The sequence below is a fragment of the Alligator mississippiensis genome, chromosome 2 (genome assembly GCF_030867095.1).
Source record: "Alligator mississippiensis isolate rAllMis1 chromosome 2, rAllMis1, whole genome shotgun sequence".
Classification (NCBI taxonomy): domain Eukaryota; kingdom Metazoa; phylum Chordata; order Crocodylia; family Alligatoridae; genus Alligator; species Alligator mississippiensis.
In genome coordinates this window covers 278,255,674-278,278,474 of record NC_081825.1, presented here as the reverse complement: position 1 = coordinate 278,278,474, position 22,801 = coordinate 278,255,674, and the positions used below count along the sequence as shown (strand labels likewise).

At 41.9% G+C, this 22,801-nt stretch overlaps 1 protein-coding gene across 5 annotated transcripts in view; it reads left to right on the top strand.

Moving 5' to 3' along the window:
- DICER1 (dicer 1, ribonuclease III) overlaps window positions 1-22,801 on the top strand; it is a 105,127-nt gene that overhangs the window by 13,493 nt on the left and 68,833 nt on the right. For 3 of the 5 annotated variants that reach the window (XM_006275829.4, XM_019481634.2, XM_059723198.1), the window contains exons 2-3: window positions 20,691-20,756; window positions 21,877-21,975. The gene's annotated coding sequence lies outside the window, so the exon portion shown is untranslated. Of the gene's footprint in view, window positions 1-8,363; window positions 8,503-20,690; window positions 20,757-21,876; window positions 21,976-22,801 lie in introns of those variants that run through there. The other 2 variants (XM_059723196.1, XM_059723197.1) reach the window with 2 other exon arrangements.

Below are 22,801 nucleotides of genomic sequence, written 5' to 3'. Positions count from 1 at the left end.
GGGGGTGGGGTGCGGAAACAGCCCCTTGCCTGCCTTGTGGCCGGTGCCCTGTGCTGCAGCTGCTTGCAGTCTGCCTGGGGCTGCCCGTGCCTGGTCCGGACAGCCGCAGGTGGGCTGTGAGCGGCTGCAGCACAGAGCGGGTGACGGGCCACTAAGAAAACTAAGAGCTGAAATTTTTTTTCCAGGGGTGCCTCAAGTCTAAAAAAAAAAAGTTGAGAAGCACTGTGTTAGGTAAGCTTTGGGGCACAAAGGGCTCCTCCTTAACTCTAGGAAAGGCACTTCGTTAGACCAAGCTTTTGAGTACATTTCTTCCAACTATACAACTGGTGCAAGGAATCGCCTAAAAATCCTCACTTTCAAAATGTGGTAGGCATTTTAGTGTTTCTTTTTTTATATATTCATTGAGACCTGTCACTTCATAAAACCCTGTCATCTACTACCCTTTAGTCTGTTTCTAAAGCTGTGTTCCATTCCTCTTCTAAAGGTTCTTGGTATAAAGAGAACCTTTCCAAGCAGCCTATAAAAGGTGTCAGAATGCAAGGATGCAGAAGGTAAGTTGAGTCTTCCAGGAGGGCATTCTAACCTATTAATGTCCATAGGTGTTCAGGGAGTAAAGATTCTTCTGCTTATTTGGGCAGTCAGGCCTCTGGTGTTTCTGTTCGGGGGAGGCATTGAGTCTGACATCCTGAACCTTTGTAGAACAGGGGTTGGCAGCCTGTTAGGAATTGTAGACTGAATTAATACAGTTCAGTCTGAAGGCAGGCTTCCCTTCCACTTAGTGCTGACACTGATTGCTGCCAGATTGCTAATAAAAGGAAGCAGCACTCATGGTAGAGGCAGTTATTTTTTGTTTTTCTTTTTTGTTTTTAATTAGACCTACTAGATAGTTGCAAAAAAGGTTTCTTTATTTGCAAGCTTTTGGGCATGCACACTCCTTTTTCAGGCATAGGAGAATGCAAAGATGGTAACATTTCTTCTAGGTGGAAATTAATTCATTTAGTAGGTCTAATAAAAAGATAATTGCCTCTACAACAACTTCTGATTCCTTTTGCCTGTAGACTAATATGACTGCAACCTGTATTTCCAAACGACTGCTGATAATGCACTTATGACCCAAGCTGTTGTTTCCAAACTGTTACTGGTATCCCTTCAGGGCCTGGATAAAATTGAATGGTAGGCCAGACTTGGCTGTGGGGCCATAAGTTGCTGGCCCCTTTTCCAAAACACTCCTTTGCTTGTTCTTGTTGGGGGGGGGGGGGGGGGGGTGTTCAGTGGAGTTCAATTAAACTTTGTTACATACTCCATGTTGATATTCTGCAGGGGGGTGGTGTGTGTGTGAATACTTTGGGAACCTTATCTGTACAGAACCAGCCATAACTTCCTGTTCCTCTGCAAACTCTGCTACACCATAGTTAAATGTTTTTGCTGATCTCTATGCAATAGTCTCCAAAATCGCCCCCCCCCCCCCCCCCAATTGTTTGATCCTGAATAGTAGCAGCTGGCAAGGGTGAGATTCCGGAAGATAATGGTACCATATTTGCTCTCACTGCAGAAAGTTTATTGATGTTCTGCTGATGCAACCCCACAGTGAACTCTACATGGATTACTTGAAAGGGCATTTGTCTTCCTGAGAATTTGCTGCTGACTTTTATTTCTGTATTACTGTGCAGTGTCATTCATTCCTAGATAAAATCATCTGCAGAAGGAACTATTCAACTACTGTATTTCATCAAACCATAAGATGAGTCCCTTCCCCCTCCCCCAAGTCAGTATGGGAGAGAGAGAACCCCCTATTTTATATTTGCATACTGGCAGCCCCTGTCCCCCATTACATGCATTGCCTATCCTTGAACTGGTTGAAACAGCATGTGCTCAGTCATGGAAGCCATCTGTGAAACTGACTTGTGGCCATGATATATATGTATATATCTATCATGGCCACAAGTCAAAACATACACATATATATGTATAGTGCCCAGTATGTTTGCCCAGTGTGGGTCACGTATTTGAATGCTGCCCATGCTGAGCGTTGCTAAAAATCATGTGTGTGATCACCTTACACTCTCAAAACTTCTCATGTTGAGCATCTTTATATCGCCAAAGCTTTTTATATCATGAATAACTACATATCTGAAAACATACAACTGCATATATTAGACCTTTAATATACATCAACTTCCCACAAATAAACTCCTTGTGAACTCTTCATACAGAAACCAATGAAAAAACTATTATCTCTGCTGCTCCCATCAATCCTCTCTGGTTCAGTGAAACAAGTGTGTTCAGTCCTTTTTCCTCCACTTCTTTGTTGTTTCTCTAATCTCTTCCTTGTCCCTATCAATGTAGTATTTCAGTTCATGCAACCCCATCATAGGCACTTTCTTTCAGTGAAAGCCAACCTCTTAAAAACCCCAAGCTATTTTACTTTCTATATATTTAACACATGCTAATAAAGTCCTTAATGTTTCCTCCAGTCCCTTTGGTATGAGTCATACCTTCTCTATTTTATACCTGTGCATAAATCTTTCCATCCTGATGTAATGAATTGGTGGTTGCTATACCCATGGACTCTTCAGAGAGGTCTGATACACTATAGTCTTCACTTCCTCAAAATTGCCATTGCATGAAATTAGGTGGCTCATGTTGCACCCCCCCAGTCAGCAGGATTGGCTGCCAGGGGACCACCCCCTGCTCACTGTCTGGTGGGTGTGTGGGGGGGGGGTGGGCATGTGCTCCCTTTGACTTGAGGTATCAGACTCCCCCTTGAGTGAACAACCCCAAGTCTGGCAGGCCCCATTTCCCCATCCCTCCTCCCCCCAATCTCTTTTGCTTTGTACAGTTCAGCTCTAGCCATCCTTTTTCCTTTGGGATTCCAGAATGCATTTGTTTTCCTTTGTACTCTTATCTGCTGCTGCATTGAGAATACAGTTCCCATATATAGAATAATTGGTAGTAGCTCAGCTGCTACTTCTTTGGCAAAGGAGTGTCCTTCTGGACCATAACCAAAGTATTTGCCATAGCCTTGCCATCACCTTTTCTCACGATGTACTACCTTTCCTTTAAGCATTCATTGGGATGCCTAGAACTTTGATTTCTCTCTCAGCTTTTGAAGGTCCAACTTCAACTCCAAGTCTCCCCAGTTCCCCATTGCCATTATCCTATTTTTCAATCTATTTTGTTTAGCCCCTGTCACTTCTTCATACTCTGCATGCTTTAGTAACCTTTCCATTGAAAGTCTATCCCTAACTACTACATGTATATCATTCTTGTATAGTATGCATTTTACTTCTCCCCCTTCTGGTATCTCTACTCCATTTATGACTTTCTTTTCTTATTCTTTTGTGCTAACAGTTCCATGCTGCACACAAATAGTAGTGGCAACAGGGCAGCCTTGTCTCACCCCTTTGTGGATTTTAAAGGCCCAACTTAGGTCCCATTAATTTGGACTTGTTCCACTTCTCTATACAGTAACCTTATCCAACATATACATTTCTCTAGGAACCCCACATTTCCTAGCTCCTCAAATATATAATTATGATTCACTCTGTCATATGCTTTTTCTAAACCAAGTTTGGTATAACTTTGTTTTCCTCTTGGATGTTGGACAGTCCATCTCTGATCACTCTGATTGCTTTGGAGATCTTTCTACATGGTACTATGTATACTTGGTCCTCTCTGGTCCATATACATCAGAAATTTCTAATTCTGTTCTCCTGACTGACTAGTATCATTTGTTACGATCTGGTTCTTTCCCTTGCTCCATCTCCACTTCTCTTGTCTGTAGGCTGTATTCTTTTTTCTTCAACCCATGTCCATGTCTGAGCTGTTTACTGTTCCCACCTTCTCTTCCATTCTGTCTCCTGTCTCCTTGTGCTGCCTCAGTCACAGACTTTCTCTTCCTTTCCTTCTGTTTCACCCTCCTTCTTCCATCATTTCTACCTCTTCTCTGCTGTCCTCCTCTGGGTTTTGCTGTTCTTCAAGGGGTCTGACTATACTTGCAAAGGCTTTGGGACACCTATGATACAAGTGTCCCTCCACCCTACAAATAGTGCATTTTAGGAACTCCTGGCATTCCGCAGCTCTCTCTCATCTCTTCATATCTGTAGCATGACATGAGGGGACAGTGTGCAGACAAGTACCCTACCTTTCTGCATTTGCTGCACCATTTTGGTTGCCCATAGTGCATTATAAAACCCTGGTGTGCCCCAATCCAGATCACTGGATTCTTCACCCCAGTAAGTTGCTTCCCAAGTCTTTTGGTTTGAGAAAGCAATCGGGCTGGTGAGATGCTTTGCCTGCACATCCAAAATCTCAAACAGTACCTTTTCCAGCAAAATTATATCAGTTCACCACCAATCCCATCTGCCTTCTGTTACCAGTTAATTGCCTTTATCCTCCACTCTCTAGCTTCTTGTGGTGCCTCTTCCGTGTTTCTTACCATGCCATTCCTGGTAGGCCAGCCTGTTGTCATGCTCCCGCTGCCCTCTGCTTCTTCCTCAGTGTACCTTCTGTTGCTGCTCTTGCTCTGTCTCTTGATCTCCTCTGCTCTTGTCTTCTGTCTGGCATTGTCACTTTTTCATTGCTGCCTCTGCCATTGCTCCTGCTGTCATCTTCCTTCTCTCAGTATTTGTCCACTCTCCATTTGTCTCCAGGTCTTCCTTTCCACTCTACAATTTTTTCCCCCCCTACCTCGTGCTTACTTGCCACCACTCCCATTGTTTTGAGCTTTGGGTCTCTCTTCTGCTATCCTTACACCCTGATGCCCTGTCAATCCCTTTCTCTGCCTTTAGGTCGTTGATCAGGCTTTCACTGCTAATGGAATCCCTTTCTTTTTAAAAAAACTAAACAAACAGGTGTGTGTTTCCCTCCACAGAGAACTGGCACTGGGCCCGGAGCTACTGCACTATCAGGTCAGCACTGGTACCCTGACACCCTTCCCTTGATGTCAAAAATCCTATATTTGATCTTAGCCAAAAGGCCAAGATGCTGATGGGACTTATTTTTAAAGGGCCATGCAAAAAAACCCCCCAAAACCTTAACACATTGGGTGTTTCTACCCTCCCCCTAGTAGCCCATCTGAATAAAATATAGTGTCCATTGTCCTCAGTCCCCCTCAGCACCAACTCTGTCAAGTTATGATAAGCCACCACACTGAAGATATTTCTACTTCCTCTTTGCAATCACAGCTGAGCAGTGTCTTTCTTTCCTGTTTCCAATGATTCCTGTTTCTTCATGAGCCTTAAATGCCTGGCAAACATTACGAAACTACATAGCTGAGCGATTCTGTTGCCTGCCTCTCTCAGCCTGTTGTATGTGATTAATGTAGTTCTGCCCTCTATGGGGTACAGACAAACCAGGCAGCCCTGTACTTCAACTGCATATACATTTTTGGAGGGTCCCAGCACTTGTCACAAGAACACCTGATTCCAGAGTTTTGCTGACTTAGCACATGGATCCTCTGGGGAGGGGTGGTATATTTGCAGTACAAATGCATACTGAGTAGCAGTGGGCTGTGTGGTCACTACGACTTGAAATACTGTTCACTCTGCTGGGGCCCAGGCCACTGAACTACATAAAGCATGAGCCTTTTTGCTCTGCCCTAATATCATGCATAGTTTGTACTATGTACAAGTAGGTACATAAATGGTGCTGCTCAAACGTGTGTTCATGGAGTGATAGGCCCTCACCCTGCTGCCTGGTTGGGAGAAAGCTCCTGAGCCTACTCGCCCACCACGACTTCAGGTGTTATCTGTACCTCTGATCTTGCTTAGTGGTTCTTACTGGCTCAGGAACACCCTCTGGTGCATGTTCTGTGGGGCTTCTCCTCCCTTACACCCTACCCCTTTCCATTCAGGTGTTATCGTAGATCCCAGGCACCCTTGATGTCATTGTAGGCGGTTTGATGTGCTGATGTGATGAAGCACCAGTGTCAAGGGAACTTCCTGTGGCCTGTCATACATTATTCCTTTTTGTTTTAATATTTTTTTCCTCAAAGTAACTCAATGTAGCTCAGACTGAGTAGTGGGCAGGGCACTATTGCCCCTGCGCTCAGCTCATGAGTACTGGCAGCTTTAGGGCCTGCTTCCTCAGCCCTTCATTCTCCTTTTTTATACTTGGCTTCTGTTTCCCTAAGGGCTCTTCCTTACAGCCCCTTGGCCAGGTATCCCAGGGTCTCCATGTGTTCTCCTCTAGGCCTGCTGCTGGCCAGATGTAGTAGTTGTCCCCCAATAGCGCACTTAAGGTGCGTGGTTGGACTGCAGGGAAGCAGGGATATTGCAGGCCATTTCTCCAAGATGCCTTGTTGGGTACCTTCAGGGCCCATCCTCTCCTGCCCCCATTGGACCTTTTGTCGTTGTAGGCTTCTGTCTTGCATGGGCTGGCTGGCTGTGCTGTTTCGGTCTGGATTGCCCGGTCTCAGTGAGTGGGTGTGATCCCAGAAAGGCTACTGGAGCTGTGCCCAGCTCCCTACAAGCAGTCTTTTGGCTGGGGCCTGTATGCCTTCAGGTTTGGCCCCCTCTAGGCTCAGGTGGGCCTGGGCTGTTTGCCTGGCTCACCGGCTGGCAGAGGCAGCAAGAAAGTGCTACCGGTGGTAGGGAGCACGTCTGGTTCCAGCTCCAGTGCCCAGATACTTCCATCTGGATTCCTGGCCGCTAGGCTACTTTTCCGTGTGTGGCCACTGGGCCACACTCAATTTGGGGACTGGCCCTCTGGTTGTGGAGCAGCAACTGTGGTGGTCGCAGCCTGGCCACAAGGGCTACATCAACTCTGTACTGGCGCATGCACCTACGCCTCAAGGCAGGCAGTGGGGGAGGGACCTGAGGCAGCTCAAACCCAGTCTCTCCCCCACTCCTGGCACAGAGCTGGTGACTGGGCTCTGGAGCCCGGTGTAGCTATTTGTAGCCAGCCCAGGCTACGGGCAGCTGCAGCAGGCAGGCTGCAAACAGCTGTGCCAGGCTCCACAGCTCTGGCATCAGCCCCGTGCTGGCAGCAAATGCATGGGCACCTCAGGGCAGGCTGCGCCGCCCTGCTGTCTGCCCCGAGGTGCGAGCGCAGTTGCCGCCAGCATGGTGCTTATGCTGGAGCTGTGGAGCCCAGCACTGGTGTTTGCAGCCTGCGTACTGCTTGCAGCTGCCCAGAGCCCAGGCTGGCTACAAACAGTTGTGCCAGGCTCTGGAGCCCAGTCACCAATTCTGTGCTAGGAGTGGGGGAAAGATAGGGGTTGAGCTGCCTCAGGTCCTCCCCTACCGCCTGCTCCAAGGTGCCGGTGCACATGCCAGTAGGGAGCTGATACTGGGGCTCTGGTGCCTGGTGCAGCTGTTTTTGCAGCCTTCTGGCTGCAGCTGGCCCCGGCTCTGGGTAGCTACTGCCAGCCAGGAGCCCGGGCTGCTACCAGCAGGCAGCTAGGATGCTGCAAGCCCTGCTGGGAGCAGCCTAGGCTCCAGCAGCTACTGACCGTGGCAAGCCAAGCAAAATGGCCTTGTGCGCTATGCTCAGCATGCGTGCCGGGGGTTGCTGACCCCTATCATATCTCATCTGTTATAAAAGGATCTATAGGGATATCTCTGCAGCATCTATCACATGCTTCTAGCACAATGGACTTTATGAGCGCAGTCTTGCAACATAGCAAATACCAGCTTTTATGGAAATTAATGTAAATTGAAATTACGTAATACACTTGGGAGAGCATGGCATGATGTAGGGCTAAGCTTTGCATTAGCTGGTGAAAGTTTATGGAGCAGATGTGAAATTAACTCCAATTTAAATATTGGCAAAATGTAAAATTTTAGATGATTCTAGTGAATATGTATGACTGGTATTAATTCTGCACTAGAAGTACAGCTGTGGACACTTCAGTTTTGTAAAAAGCCAGATTTTCCCAACTCATTCGGGAATAAAGTAAGCTGCTGCTTTTGATGTGTTTGGAGGGGGGAGTGCTGACTAGTTCATCGATCCATTTTGCTCAATATAAAGAGAGCCTTTTTATTGTTCCATCTATCTTTTTTTCATAAGTAAAAAGGGGGGGGACGGGGTGGCTTCAAACACAAGAACCATGGCTTTCTGAAAATGGCAGCAAGCCATAGTTTTGTTAGCATCTCCTCTTTTCAGGTCTCATTTTTATTTGATTCTGTTTTTTTAAGGCATTTTGTAGTTTGCTAAGGAGGGTGGTATCTGGGTTAGACTGGCTTCAGAAAAATCAGAATTTCTTTTCCTTTTTCCTACTCCTTGCCTTTTCATGCCTCCTAAAGGCCTTTTTGGTGTGTGTTTGTTTTCCTTCATAATGTTCTGAAAATAACTGACGAGCAAGGTGGTTTTGGCAAGTGAACTTTAACCTGTACCTTTTTCCTTCAGGATTAACATTTTACTTCAGTCTAACCCAACCCTTTATTTTGCTGGCAGTCTGGTTGAGATCACAGTGGGAGAGCTGCAGGGCAGTCTGAGAGCCAGCATGCTGCCTTTGTTTCTGTTCCAGAACCAACGTCATACTACAGAGACCTGATTCAGGTAGAGACAAACGCTGTTGATCGGACCTCACTCAGATACCCACCATAATTGCTCTCTCTTAATCTGAGGCTCTTTGCACTATATCCCAACTTTTTTTAAAATCTGCAATCAGGACTTGTAGTAGAGATGGTATTTTTTATTAGACCAACAAGAGTTTTGCAGAAAAAAATTATTTAATTATAAATTTTGGGGCACAAACACCCTTTTTCTTCAATCTCAATCTTTTTTCTCCAATCATTTCTCCAATGCCTGATGAAGGGTGTTTGTGCCCAAAAGCTTGCAATTAAATAATTTTTTTCTGCAAAAATCTTGTTGGTCTAATAAAAATATAATCTCTACTAAGAGTCCTGATTGCCTTTTCTTCTAGACCAATATGGTTACAAGCTGGATACCTTTTAAATCTGCACACATTCTTTCACTAACACCTTGATTCTAGAGTTTCTTCTTGCAGAGAACTTCAGAGCTATCTGTGTACAATACATGTGCAGCCTACACATGACTGACAGCTCTATGGCTGGTTGCAATCTAGTCAGTTGAGGAGAAAGGAGGAACTATGGCCGTGTGGGCCACGACTCAATGGGTCTTTCTGTAATTTTAGGTTTCTCACAGTCCTGCACATCTGTAGATTCAAAGCCATTTGTAACAGTTTACTAGCAGTAACAATAGTATATTAGCAAACCATTTCAACATCTTCACTTGCAATCTGCATTGAAATTTGTTAACAAGGTAGCGTATTGGAGCATCTGTTTGTTTGATGTATGAAACTCCATGGTATTAAATGTAACTGTCTCTGTAGTTTGCTTTTATATTTGCATGATGGTCTAAGGCAGTGATGCCCAGTCATGGTGCTGTGAGATCTTTAAAGTGCTGGGGAGGTATGGGGACATAAGCCAGGGGTGAGGAGATGAACAGATAGGCACAGGCTCATCTCTGCTTGGCTGTTGCCCTTCCCCCACTGCCTGAATCCTGTGCAAGGAGGTAAGCACTGTACTAAGTTTTTTAAATGAAGTGCCATCAAGTCACAGAAGCTGTGGAGGGGTGCTTTGAATCTAATGCTGTGTGCCATGAGTGAAAAAGTTGAGAACCACTGGTGCTAGTTCTTTCTCTGGTTCAGTCTTGAATTGATGAATCTGGGATAATATTTCAGTATTAGCTATTTTTTTTCCTTCCTATTTTTCTTTGTGATTTCTCCCCCTCCAAATAGTGTGGCTTACCTCTTAACTACATATGAATATATTGCTCCTGAGCTGTACAGCAGAATACCACTGTTTCTTTCCCTTGGCTGTAAACTGGTAGTCAAGGTCAGAAAACATATTGCCCTAAGTTTGATATAATCTTACTATCTCTATAATCATGAATTTCAGTGCAATTTAAAGTTGTAATTACCAGGTTTCCTCCTCCTCCTCCCAGTTTACCTACAAATAACTTCCTTTAAGTTGTAGACAAACCACCTTTAGTTTCTTCTAGTTGTTCATGGTTCACATGAGCAACCATTAGTACCAGATGCTAATTTCTTCCTTAAGCCATAAGGCCTCTTGAAACTGGAACAATTTATCCTTTTTAAACAGTACAGTGGGACTGTAAATGGATCCTTAAGACTATTTCCATCTATCCTTTTTATCCCCTGAAGCAAGTTGATGATGTATTGTCCTTTCAGACCTCTCTCAGCTGCTATCAAAAATTTTCATTTAAGGACATTCTTGGTTGCAGGTGTGAAACTAGGCTCACTCTCCTGAAGAGTTTAATCCTTTCATAATCTGGTATAAATAATGTATGGGAATCTCTGAAATGTATTTCTTGCAACTAGATCCAGGTTTCATTTTTCAGAATGTATACCCTCTTTAATAGGGTCCACTATATAGAAAGAGCCATATTTAATGTCTAACATTTTAAATTCTAATCTATGATGTAAATACTCCCTGCTAAAGTATTCCTATTAATTACTTTAGGTATTACTTTTTACACTAAAGGAAAAAGTAAATATTTTATCCTTCAGGGGATTAGTCTACTGTAACCCCCTGGTTCTTCTTTGCAGTACTGCCTCCTAGTCAGTCATTCCCCAGTCTGTATTTGTGCATGCAATTATTCAGTTCCAAATGCAGGACTTTGCAGTTGTCAGTGTTGAATTTCATCCACTTGATTGTTTGTTTGTTTGTTTGTGTGGGGGGGCGCACAATTTCTCCAATTTATCCAAGTTACTTTGAATCCTAGCCCTTCCCTTGAGAGGGCCTGGAGCTCTACTCAATATGTGCCATCTGCAAATTAGCTAAACCTTCAATCAATCCCAACATCCAGATCATTAATGACAACGTTAATACCCAACCCAGGATAAACTCAGAACTCCAACTGATACATCCTTCCAATTCTACACCATATTAAAAATGGGCATCATAATGTGCAATTCAATTCCTATTGTAGGTATAGTTAAAAAAAAAAAAAAAGGGGGGGGGGTGTTATAAACAGGGCTTGTTATAATGAGGTTGTACCATATATCAATATGTAAGGTTTTACTGGCCCAATATTTCTGAAACTCAGTTAGTAATTCAGGGTATTTCCAGAATCTGATTGATTGAATAGGTGCTCAGCACTTTCAGAAAATCAGAGTACAGGTTTCTTGGGGCCCCCCAAAAATAAAACTGCCAAAATTAGAAGTCCATTTTTTATGTATATTCACAATAGGAATACTTTTTACTTCGCGATTAATGGGTGCTTGGAGAAGACTTCCTTAGATTGTGAAATTTGTCACTCCATATTTCATAGATTATAGAGTTGGAAGGGACCCAGTGGATCATCATGTCTGACCCCCTGCCCCTGGCAGGAAAGAGGACCACGGTCAGACAACCCCAGCCAGGTGATTGTCAAGCCTCTTCTTGAAGACCTCCAAGTTAGGTGATAGGACCACCTCTCTTGGAAGCCCATTCCAGACTCTGGCCAGCCTTATTGTAAAAAAATTCTTCCTAATGTCCAACCTAAATCTACTCTCCACTACTTTACACCCATTAATTCCTAGTTACTCCCTTACTTATCACTTGTAATTTTGTCACTTGCATATGTAAAAGTCTTAAAATACTTTTACCCTGTTAAGATTAGTGTGCTCTGCTGACTTAACACAAGTTTAAACTGTCTGAAACAAGTTTAGAATATCTATTCTAAGTATGTCTTCTAATCCTTGTAAAGAACCTTTCTTTTTGGAGTCTTTCATGCACTGTCACGTTACTCTTTCTTAACAGGTTTATTATTTTTGCCATGACTGTACAGTAGAGGGAAAAAAAACCCATATTTTTTAAATATTTGAAATGTACTGGTTTCTGTTAATCAGTAAAGTACATTCCGCTGTAATCCTGAATTCTTGGGTTTTTTTCAGTTGAGAACATTTAAGTACAATATGCACTTAATATAAAATACTGATGGGAAAATTGTATATTTAGAGTATTTAAAAAATACAAGATTTGTGGAGCCTCTTAAAGTTTTATGGCTTTCTTTAGAGCTACATAGGAAGTTTGGAGTTTGCTTTATTGCATTGTACTGTGATGTAAGGATCAACCCAGCAATCAATACATCAAAATGTGTGAAGCATTTTGATTATTAACAGCTGAATATGTCCATCTGTTTGGAAAGCAGTTGAGTTGAAGACTTTAAATTAGGATCTGGCAAAGTAACTAAAACTGAAGAGTTGGAAAGACGAAGGGTTGTTTGGGATTTCCTGAGGGTTTGCTTGGTCTTATTCTTTCTAATGATTTATGAACCTATCCAAGTTCCTACTATTTACAGGCTCAGCGGGAAGTATAGAAATCTTCTTGGACTAGATTGTTTTGTAAGAACCATTGTCTAATGTTGTTAGTTTAATTTTTAAATCAATTAGATGAGTAATGAAATAGCTGAAATTTATTGTAGCCCATATCTTGATATACGAATGGGTCTAATAGCATGCTTTAAATATTACATCTTTTAAAATATAAGTGTGGCTTACAGTGATTGCTTGACTCACTGACATACAGATTGTAAGAGCCACTATCAGAGCAAGGTCCAACCTTTTAAGTAATATACATTAATTGTATTTAATTTTCTACCCGTTTAACCTCAGCAAGAAGAGGTTGAGGGGGGACCTGGTGGTTGACTACAAACTCATCAAGTGAGATCAACAGCAAATAGGTAGAACCCTCTTCTCCCCAGCACCACCTGGGGTGACAAGGAACAATGGTCATAAGCTGATGGAGAATAGGTTTAGGTTAGAGATCAGAAGGCAATATTTTACAGTTAGGGTGGCCAAAATCTGGAACCAACTTCCCAGGGAAGTGGTCGTTGCTTCTACCTTGAGCAAATTCAAGAGGAGGTTGGACGATCACCTGTCTGGGTTTCTGTGAACCCAGCATTCATTCCTGCCTGTGACAGGGGGTTAGGCTAGATGATCTGTTCAGGTTCCTCCTGACCCCAGTCTCTATGAAACTATGAAGGGAGAAGAGATTGATGTCATATATCTTGACTTCAAAAAAGCCTTCGATCTAGTATCCCATGATCACCTCTTGGCGAAACTGGCCAACTGTGCCCTTGGGTTCACCATGATCCACTGGCTGAAAAATTGGCTCTGTGTTTGGACCCAGAGGGTGGTAATTGACGGGAGTCAATCGTCATGGTGCCCTATGACCAGTGGGGTCCCCCAAGGCTCTGTCCCTGGACCCATACTGTTCAACATCTTCATTAATGATGTGGACATTGGACTCGGAAGCAGACTGGCCAAGTTCGCTGATGACACCAAACTTTGGGGCAAAGCATCCACACCTGAGGACAGGAGGGCGATCCAGGCTGACCTGGACAGGCTCAGCAAATGGGTGGATGAGAACCTGATGGTGTTTAACACTGAAAAATGCCAGGTTCTCCACCCTGGGAGAAAAACCTGCAGCATCCTTATAGGCTCGGCAGTGCTACGCTGGCTAGCACTACAGAAGAAAGAGACTTGGGGGTCATCATCAACCACAAGATTGAACATGAGCCTTCAATGTGATGCTGCAGCTAGTAAAGCGAGCAAAACACTGGCTTGCATTCATAGATGCTTCTCAAGCAAATCCCAGGACACCATTCTTCCCTTGTACTCGGCCTTGGTGAAGCCGCAGCTGGAGCACTGCGTCCAGTTTTGGGCCCCACAATTCAAAAAGGATGTGGAGAACCTTGAGAGAGTCCAGAGAAGAGCCACGCAAATGATCAGAGGTCAGGAAAACAGACCTTACGATGACAGGCTGAGAGCTATTGGGCTCTTTAGCCTGGAAAAGTGCAGGCTCAGGGGTGATCTGATGGCCACCTGTAAGTTTATCAGGTTTGACCACCAGTATCTGGGGGAACGCTTGTTCACCAGAGCGCCCCAAGGGATGACGAGGTCGAACAGTTATAAACTACTGCAAGACTGTTTCAGGCTGGACATAAGGATGAATTTCTTTACTGTCCAAGCCCCCAAGGTCTGGAATAGCCTGCCATCGGAGGTGGTTCAAGCACCACCTTCAATGTAGATTGAACACCTTCAAGAGAAAATTGGATGCTTATCTTGCTGGGATCCTATGACCCCAGCTGACTTCCTGCCCCTGGGGCAGGGGGCTGGACTCAAAGATCTTCTGAGGTCCCTTCCAGCCCTAATGTCTATGAAATCTATGAAACGCACCTGGTGCCACTGTCTGCGTGAGAGTCTACCCTGCCTGCTTGGGACAGCAGCATGGGCTGCTTGGGGAGCAGGGCTGCAGGTAAGAACCAAGGGTAAAGGGGGCACATGCATGGGAATAAGATGGTTACAGCCTTCCTCATCGAGGGCCATAGCAGGCAGGAGGCGCGTGCGCACGTGTATGTAGTTTTACAAATGCAAAACAAACAAAATAAAGGTTTATTAATGTCAGTAGTTTAAAATGCCTTGCACTATTACTAAGTATTCGTTATTGGATGGGCAGTGGCCGATATGGTTGGTTAATCATTGGCTGTCGGTATCGACCAAGAAAATCTTTCAGTGCACCCCTACTTTAAAGTAAATAACTTAAACTAAAGTAATTCTAAGAGAATTGCACAGTTCCTGGAATGAAGAAAGAAATTCAGATAGACAAGTATACGGCTAACTTGTATGGTTAGTGTTTCTTTGGCAGAATAATATTCTAAATAAGTTTGTGTACACAATCATAAAAACAAAGAATTATTTTTTTGTTTTTTCTTTCAAAGGGCAAATGCTAGCCCATAATTAATACTGATTAACTGCAACATGTTTCTTTTTAGTATAAGTGAATATAATAATTTATCACAGAATGAAGATTTACAAACTCTGAATCGTATCATACCTATTAAACATGCTTGTTTTAAAATATTTTAAAGCTTATGCTTCCCAACTAATTTTTACTTAAAATATTTTGCTTCTAAAATATTTGCTAAGGAGGCCTGTTAGGGCCTGATGTGATTTCAGCAGGAGGCAGATTGAGCTGTTGGTTACTGTTGGTAGTCTTTAATTTGGAGTCAATAGCAGACAGTAGGGAATGTGTAATACCATTACTGACAACATCTTAGCTTTAGTATTATGAATGTGATGCAATATTCTTGATGTAAATATCTCCTCCTGTGCAAATGTATGCATTTACAATACCAGTAATCCTCTAGTTATAGATCTGTTTTCTGTATTGTAGTTCAGTGATGCAGCTTTTTTGTTCATCCTTTCTTAAAAATACTTCAGGCGTGAGTTACACTAAATGAGACAGATTTTGTTAAATAACGTTTATTTGCTACCAGTTTTTACTTTGACTACACAAAGCTAGCTGACAGCCCAATCTGATAAATTACTTATTTCGGGATGGGAAGAACAGAGAACATGAGCACCCACTGCCACCCACCACCTGCTTCCCCCCCCCCCCCCCCCCCCATCCTGCTTGCTGCCTTTGAAAATATTGCTGAGCTACTGCTGTTGACGTAGGCACAGGTTCTGCCTTTGGATTCATATTGGCATCCCTTTGCACCTGCATGGAGACTTATTTCTTGTTGTATTTGAGTTAAGGGACCAATTGTACAAACATAATTGCAGGATATGGGCATAATGGCCAGGTCCGCACAAGCAGGGATATGCTTTACAGTAGCATAAGTAGTACCAGCACAATTTGTAGTGCTACTTTTGTGCCCCAGTGCACATCCCTGTGCATGTGTTTTGCAGCAGGACACATCCTGCTGCTCTGCATGCTGGTGGGGTGGGGCTGGCTGGGGCACAGGGTGCATCAACAGGTGTTAGCCATCCCCTGCACTGAGCCACCCTGTGCCACGGTGATGGATGAGCAGGCAGCTGAGCTCCCCCATCTCTGTGCACTGTGGACCCCCTGCATCAAAGCACCAGTCAGCCACAGAGCAGCTGACTGGGGCACAGGGTGCCTTGAGACTGGTGAGCCAGGCAGCCTTGGGCTGCCTGCTCCCCTGTCTTCATGTGCCTTAGTGTGGGGGCTCCACTGTGGAGCTCCTGTGCTGAGGCACATTGTGCCCCAGTGGTGAGGCATGCAGAGACAGGGGAGCAATGAGTCCAAGGCTGCCTGCTCCCCTGTTTCAAGGCACGTTGTGCTCTAGCCAGAACGAGTGCTTGGCCCAGGGGCTCCACCATGCACAGAGACGGGGGAAGCGGACAGCTGTAGACTGCCTGCATGCCCATCTCTGTTTTTTCCTAGTGCTTGCCACTTTGACGTGGTTTGTGCCACTTCTTTTCCGAGTTTTGTTTTGTTTTTTGCTGCTTGGAAATCCTGGTAGCAAATTTTGACCTGGTGCTGCAAATGAATTGGTGCTCAGTGCTGCCAATGTGTAACTGGTGCAGTTTGTGGCACTGGAACGAGGTTTGCAACGCTACAAGCCACATGCGCCTGCACCTCTGGATCCAGCCAGTGAGTTAATTTTGTATTTAACATTTGTAACTGATAATCTTAATGGTTTACTGGGGAAACTTGTATGACAATATTAGGGAGGAAATGCCTGATTTCAAGCTTTAAAGCTGATGCTTGATTTTTTTTAAAAAAAAGCAGCTTTTAATTGTGTAAGAGGGCACTGTCTCTATCACTTAATTCTATAATTACACTTTTTTTCTGTCAATATTTGAATCACTAACTGGTGATTTAAAAACAAACATGCTTTTATTTTTTTCAAAGTGTAGTATTGGGAGGTTGTTTTTTTTTGTTTTTTTGGTTTTTTTTTGAAAATCATATTGTGACTAGGCATCCCTCTCCAACTGAACTGAGATCTTGCTTTTTTTCTGACTGACAGGGGGTCAAGTTAAGGCTGGGTCTCAACATCAGCCCACTTACCTGACTATGTGGGACAGTCTGTCCAATCTTTGCTGCCACAACTCGCTGTTTGATAAACTGCTGTGAAATGCAGGAGGCTGCCCATTTTCATGCCCCAATGCCAGGGGGCATTGTGCATGGTTCCATACCATCCCTACATGGTATCCCATGCCTTGTAGATGGCATCATAAATTGATCATAATTCTGGCCCAAGGCCAGCCCAACTCTGCCCCTTGCTGGACCTCATATTCTGGTCATGCACTCTGCCCCTTCTCACAGAGCCTCTTACATCCTGCCCCTCACTGTGCCACTCTCAACCCACCCTGCTCCTTTTGAGTGACCCCCTGGGTCATCAGGCTTACCTACTCACGTTGGTCGGTGCACGGTGCAATCCCTACTCCGAGGCACCAACCTTATGCCCTGCCCTGGGCAGAGCTCAGCCTCTAACCACTCGCTGGGCAACTTGCTCCTGTTGTCCCTCATGTGGGAGTTGGCCCATGCACTGCCCTTCAGGCTGCCCCTGCAACCCTACTCAGCACACCCCCTGGTACAGACCCTCAGGTCACCCTACCCAACCCTGCTCTGTGCCCACCAGTGCCCAGTCCTTCAGGCTGCAACAGCACACCCTACTCTGGACAAGGCACACACAACTTCTGTCCCACTCACTGGAATCACTCTCTTCCACTGCCTCCTCTCTGGGGTCCCTGGGATCTTACGCCCCTGCAGGGCTCAGGTGCTTTTCTCTAGGCATGCCTGCCCCCCCATCTGTTCCCACTCATAATTACCCACTGAGTAGTGGGAGCTGGGGTTATAAGGCACCGCTACCTGCCTTTTTCACTGGGGAGGCAGCTGGCCTGGCATTTCTGGGGATCTGCCCTGCCACTGACAGATCCACCAGACCATCCTTCCCCATCAAGGTGCAGCTTCAAGTCATACCCAGGACCAGGAACCTCCAGCCATCCCCATAGCTCCTACACTTACCTCCAAGATGTTCTGAACAGCAGCTCAGCTAAGTGTTGTTATTCTAGCTGCCAGCAGCAGACTGCTGCCTCAGACCTGAGAGCCTGAATCTAAAATGGAAGCAGCTCAGCCCTTTCCTCCTATCCCAGGGCTTTCCTCTAGTCATTTGACTGCCTCATTAGGGCTGGCCCACACCTGTAGGCTTCCCTGCTGCGTGCTGTCAAGCTTTAAAGTGGCAGGCACCAAAGGTGCCCAGCCACACTGACATTGTGGATAATTGTTTTTTGAACATTTGAACAATGTTTATAACTTCTGGCTAAGATTTGCTTATTAATCATAGAATCATAGGATTAGAAGACACTTCCAGGGCCATCTGATTCAACCCCCTGCATATAGATGTAGGATTTGCTGTTCTTAAACTATCTTAGATGATGTTTTTTCCAGCCTGTCAAAGCCTAATGTTTACTCGGCCTCATACTGAGTATTTCTAGAATAAGAGATGCAACAACTTCTGTAGGCTGCTTGTTTTGTTGTATTACTGTTCTTAGTATTAGGAAACTTTTTTCCTGAGATTTAATTTACATTTTCTTTAAGTTGGATACATTAATTTTTCATCACCCAACTTGATGACTGTAGAAAGGCTTAATTTTTTTCAATACATAGATGATTAACATTGAAAATCTGATACCTTTTTAAAAAATATTCCAATAGATACCCCAAGTTATGAATCACTTCTGGAAATTTTAGTGTCTGTATTTAATTACAGTGCATAAAATACTTCTACTTGCATAGAAAATTGCCTTATTGGTGTCAGTTAGACTTGTACAACCAATTAAGTGCTTGTAGTAGGTCTCAGCGTTACATAATTCTTAAGCTTTTGCTATTCATCCTACCCTTTTTTTAATCCAACGTGAATATTTTTCCTAGTTTTAACCTACTGGAATAGAACAATTTGTCAATTCATTTTCTTTATCTGCAACCATAAAGAGTGCATACACGTTGTCTCCTTTTTAACTCGGAGAGGCTAGGATTTCTTAGGGTGATATCTTTTTTGGATCAACTGCATAGTTAGGATAGACACGCAAGACATGTCTTGCATTCAGAAGCTTGTCTAATTCTATTTCAGCTATGCAATTGATCCAATAAAAGATACCACTCTAAGAAATGCTTGCCTCTTGCATAATTTCTAGACCATCACAGCTACAACATCATTCTAATACTGCCATAACTCTTTAACTATGACTGTATTGTTTAAAAATGTCACAGTTTCTCGTTTGTGTTTTTTTTAACACGTTTTCCACTCTCTGTAGATTGGATGAGTGTGGGGTTTTTTTGTTTTTTTTCCCCACAAAATGTGATAAAAGAGATCTTACAGATTTTACAGTAACACTGAAGCAAAGGAGAGGCGGTTATGTTATTTGCTGTGGTAACCATTAGCTATTCCCATTGTTTGGCAATGATCACTGGCAAGCTGCAGATTCCTTTGGCCTTCAGACAGGAAGGATTGGCTGTCTGCTGCAACAGGCCTTTGTCCAAGTGGGTGCACCAACACCATTTAGATGCTAATGTGGTGTAAGCTTGCTGTTTTGTACTAGAACTTGACCGAGTCTCTGGTATGTGGTCTGTCTGGCTATACGTTAGCTTCAGCATTAAAAGAGTCTGCCGTGCTGAAGATGGAAGTGATTGCGGTTCATCCATGTCCATCAATAAGATTTTCAGTCTTCTGTTTTACAGATATTTTGAGTTAGATGAAAATAAGTTGTCAGAGGATTTTTCATTAACCCATACTACTCTATCTCCATGCTACCTTAATGTGTGCTACAAATGTTCATATAAAAGAGAGATTTGCAGTGTAAAGTAATATAAAATTGGATGTAATGCTGAAGAATAGCAGCATTTTTCTATTCAGATTAGCGCATAATTGAAGAGTGAGTAGGTAGTGATGAGGATTAGAAATAGTAATATATTTTACTACCTCTGTAAAAGCAGAGATTCTGCTTGTCTTTGTAGAGAAAAAAGTGTTTCTATTTTAAATATTCTATAGTAGACTTGTCAGATTTACTAGATGGAAAACCATTTTTTTTTTAAATTGGACTATATTAAGAACATGTGAAATGTCTTCATGGAAAGGCCATATACTACTTCAATAGAAATTGCTAATAAATTGATAACTGACAAATTAGAAATAATAGGAATCTATTATTTGAATGTTTAAGTCCAATTATTGTATGTATCCAAATATTGTCTGTACTTTCTGTGAAAGTCTGTGTATAATATACATTATGAAAGAGTGTTTATATGTTACAGAAAAATGGATTAACAAGAGGCCCTGAGAGTTAAAGCTCATTCAGTTCCTTTTCTTACATGAACTTTAAAATATGGAATAGTCGCCTGGGTTTTGTTTTATTTTATTTAAGCTTTCTTAAAAATTATTTCTAACACCAGTTACCCAAGTCAAGAGAGTGAATTTTGCTAAGAAGCATTTTGCTACAGATTTCTCTGTTGGGCTGCGTACTCTATACTCTTTAAAAAATAATAAGAAGAAAATGAAGTAATAACTATGTTTGCATTTATTTAACCACCGTAAAACTAACGTGTGCCTAAAGCCTTTTAAAGTGTGATGAATATTAGGTTTCTTTAAGTTTTCATTTTGCTAATAAATGAAACAGTGAAATGAAAAAGAAGCTCTGAAGCTAATTGGACTCGGCTAGCAATTACTTTAGCAGATAAAATAGAAAATATGCAAATATCTCTGGAGTACTCTAGGGTTGATCTTTCAGACGATCACTGTCTGCATCTCAGGCCAAAAAAGGACATATGATAATTAGATTTTGAAGGACCATGTGCTGTTGCTACAGCGCTAAATATTAAAGTACAAGAAAGCAGACTGCCACATGGCATGATTGATTTTTATAGGAGTTTGTATAAAAATGTTCTCTTTTTATATTGCCTTTTTAGGTTACCTAGGGTGAAACAAAATTACAAGCTTGGAAACTCTGGAAAAGCTCAGCATCAGCATTCAAGGTAAAAATGAATATAGTTATGTAATCTGTAGAAGTGTCCTTTTTGTTAACATTATGAAAACTTACCGAGGTAGAAAATTTCATAAAGGTTGATTTTTTTTAATTTAAAAGTAACAGTAGGAGCTTTTAAAAGAATTCTGACTTTTTGTGTGATTGCTTCAGTCTTTGGGAATTTTCATGTAACTACCGTTGTTGCCTCTTTATGAAGGGTGGATATAGTTATGGATAAATATGGTAAACTTTCTGGTTAGATATTATTCATATTTTTGTTTCACATGTATTTTTGTGTAACAGCATATATATATGCTTTTATTAAATAATCCCGTGTTTAATTTTTAAATGATCACAGTTTAAATATTTTATACTTCTAAAATGAATTTCAATACTATCTTTTCTTTTGGATAAAATGCTATCCAATAAGTTTTCAAATGTATTGAAATATAAATGTATAGGTGGAAATAAAGTACTTTAAAAAAAAATTCAGTGCACTTAATTGAAACCTGAATTAACTTGTTTACAATATCTTAAATTGAATTCCTTTGTTTAAAACCTGAGCATGAAATAAAACTAATTTTCCTTATTTGTGTGCACCTTATAAATGCCATTTATAGAATGTAAAAGAACTATAGCATGTTTCCTATAGCTGTAGTTCAAAATGACTGACTAATAACAGGAACCTAGTGGGGGTTTTTTATTTGCATTGAAGTTAAAGAGTCTTTTTTTTTGTAGTTTGTTAGGCTTTTTATTTAAAATTTTCAATTTCAAGCTGTCTTCCTTCTTTTTCTTTCAAATCTTGAAATAATTTTTACTTTTCAAAACTTGATTTTTATTTTTTTTTTTACTTTTTTTATATTTCATGCTTTCTATTAAACAAAAGACTAGAGAATATCTTCTTTTGGGATAGATTTATAACAGAATGGCTCATCCTGTCCAATGTGATTTTTTTTTTAGATCTTCTTAAGCATTCGTGATGCCTTCGTATTAACCTTTAATTTACCTTTATTTTGGTCAAAATTGTTAATATAATGTTGATATTCTTTTGTATTTTATGCTATCCACATCATTTTTAGCATCTTTATCTTTAAATTCTGCTCTGTTTGTTAACATTTTTGTTTTTATAGCAGAAGCTTGCAAATAATGTGATTGACCTACCAGCTGATAACATGATGTCAAAATGCAGTTCAGAGAACACAAACACAAAGGTCTTAGAAATTAAAACGGTAAGCCCATCCTTTAGTATAGTATGAGGAAAAAATGATTGCTATTATGTTTGTTTGTATGAAGACAACTACTAGCATTTTGTTGAATTTCTTTAAATGGCGAAGCCATCCAAAGACTACTTTTTAGGACCACCATCAAGGGCCAATTTAAAATTACAGAAATGTGTGAGTGTGTGTGAAAGAGAGAGAGAAAGTAATAAAAAGGTCATTTTATTTTTTCGATACGTGCTGACACTTTTGTAAAGCAGTCTAACAAAAACAAAGATAAATAAATGATCTCAATAAGCTTGTCATGAAATGTAGACCTTTTACATTTGTTTATGAAACAGAATATGAATGTAAATATTTTCATGAATTTAGATTTTAATTCAATGAAGGGGTTTTCAATTTAAACATTTCTGGGGTTGTGGTACTAATGAGTTATGATCAGAAAAGGAATCTACTTCAAAAATAGAATCTAGTCAGTTCTGGTCCAAGCTGAAAGACATGCGGGCCAGTCAAAAGCATAAAGTAGGAAAAATAAAATATACCATTAAAACTGGAAGTATTTTTAAGATGGTATTAAAAAATTAGGAATTTTTCCTTCAGCTTCATATATCACTGAAGCAGAAGAAAATGCTATCTAAATTAGACTTTTTAAAAGAGAAGAAAACTTTAAGCTTTTTGGGGTTTTTAAAAAGTTATCCAGAATAATTCTTCAGATGAGAACAAAGATTTTTTTTTTTAAAAGTTTTACTTCAAAGTAAATCTGTGTTATTAACTAACCCAATATTCTACTCAGCTGCTGGGTGACGCAGATGTATTCTTTTAGGTCCTGTGACTGATG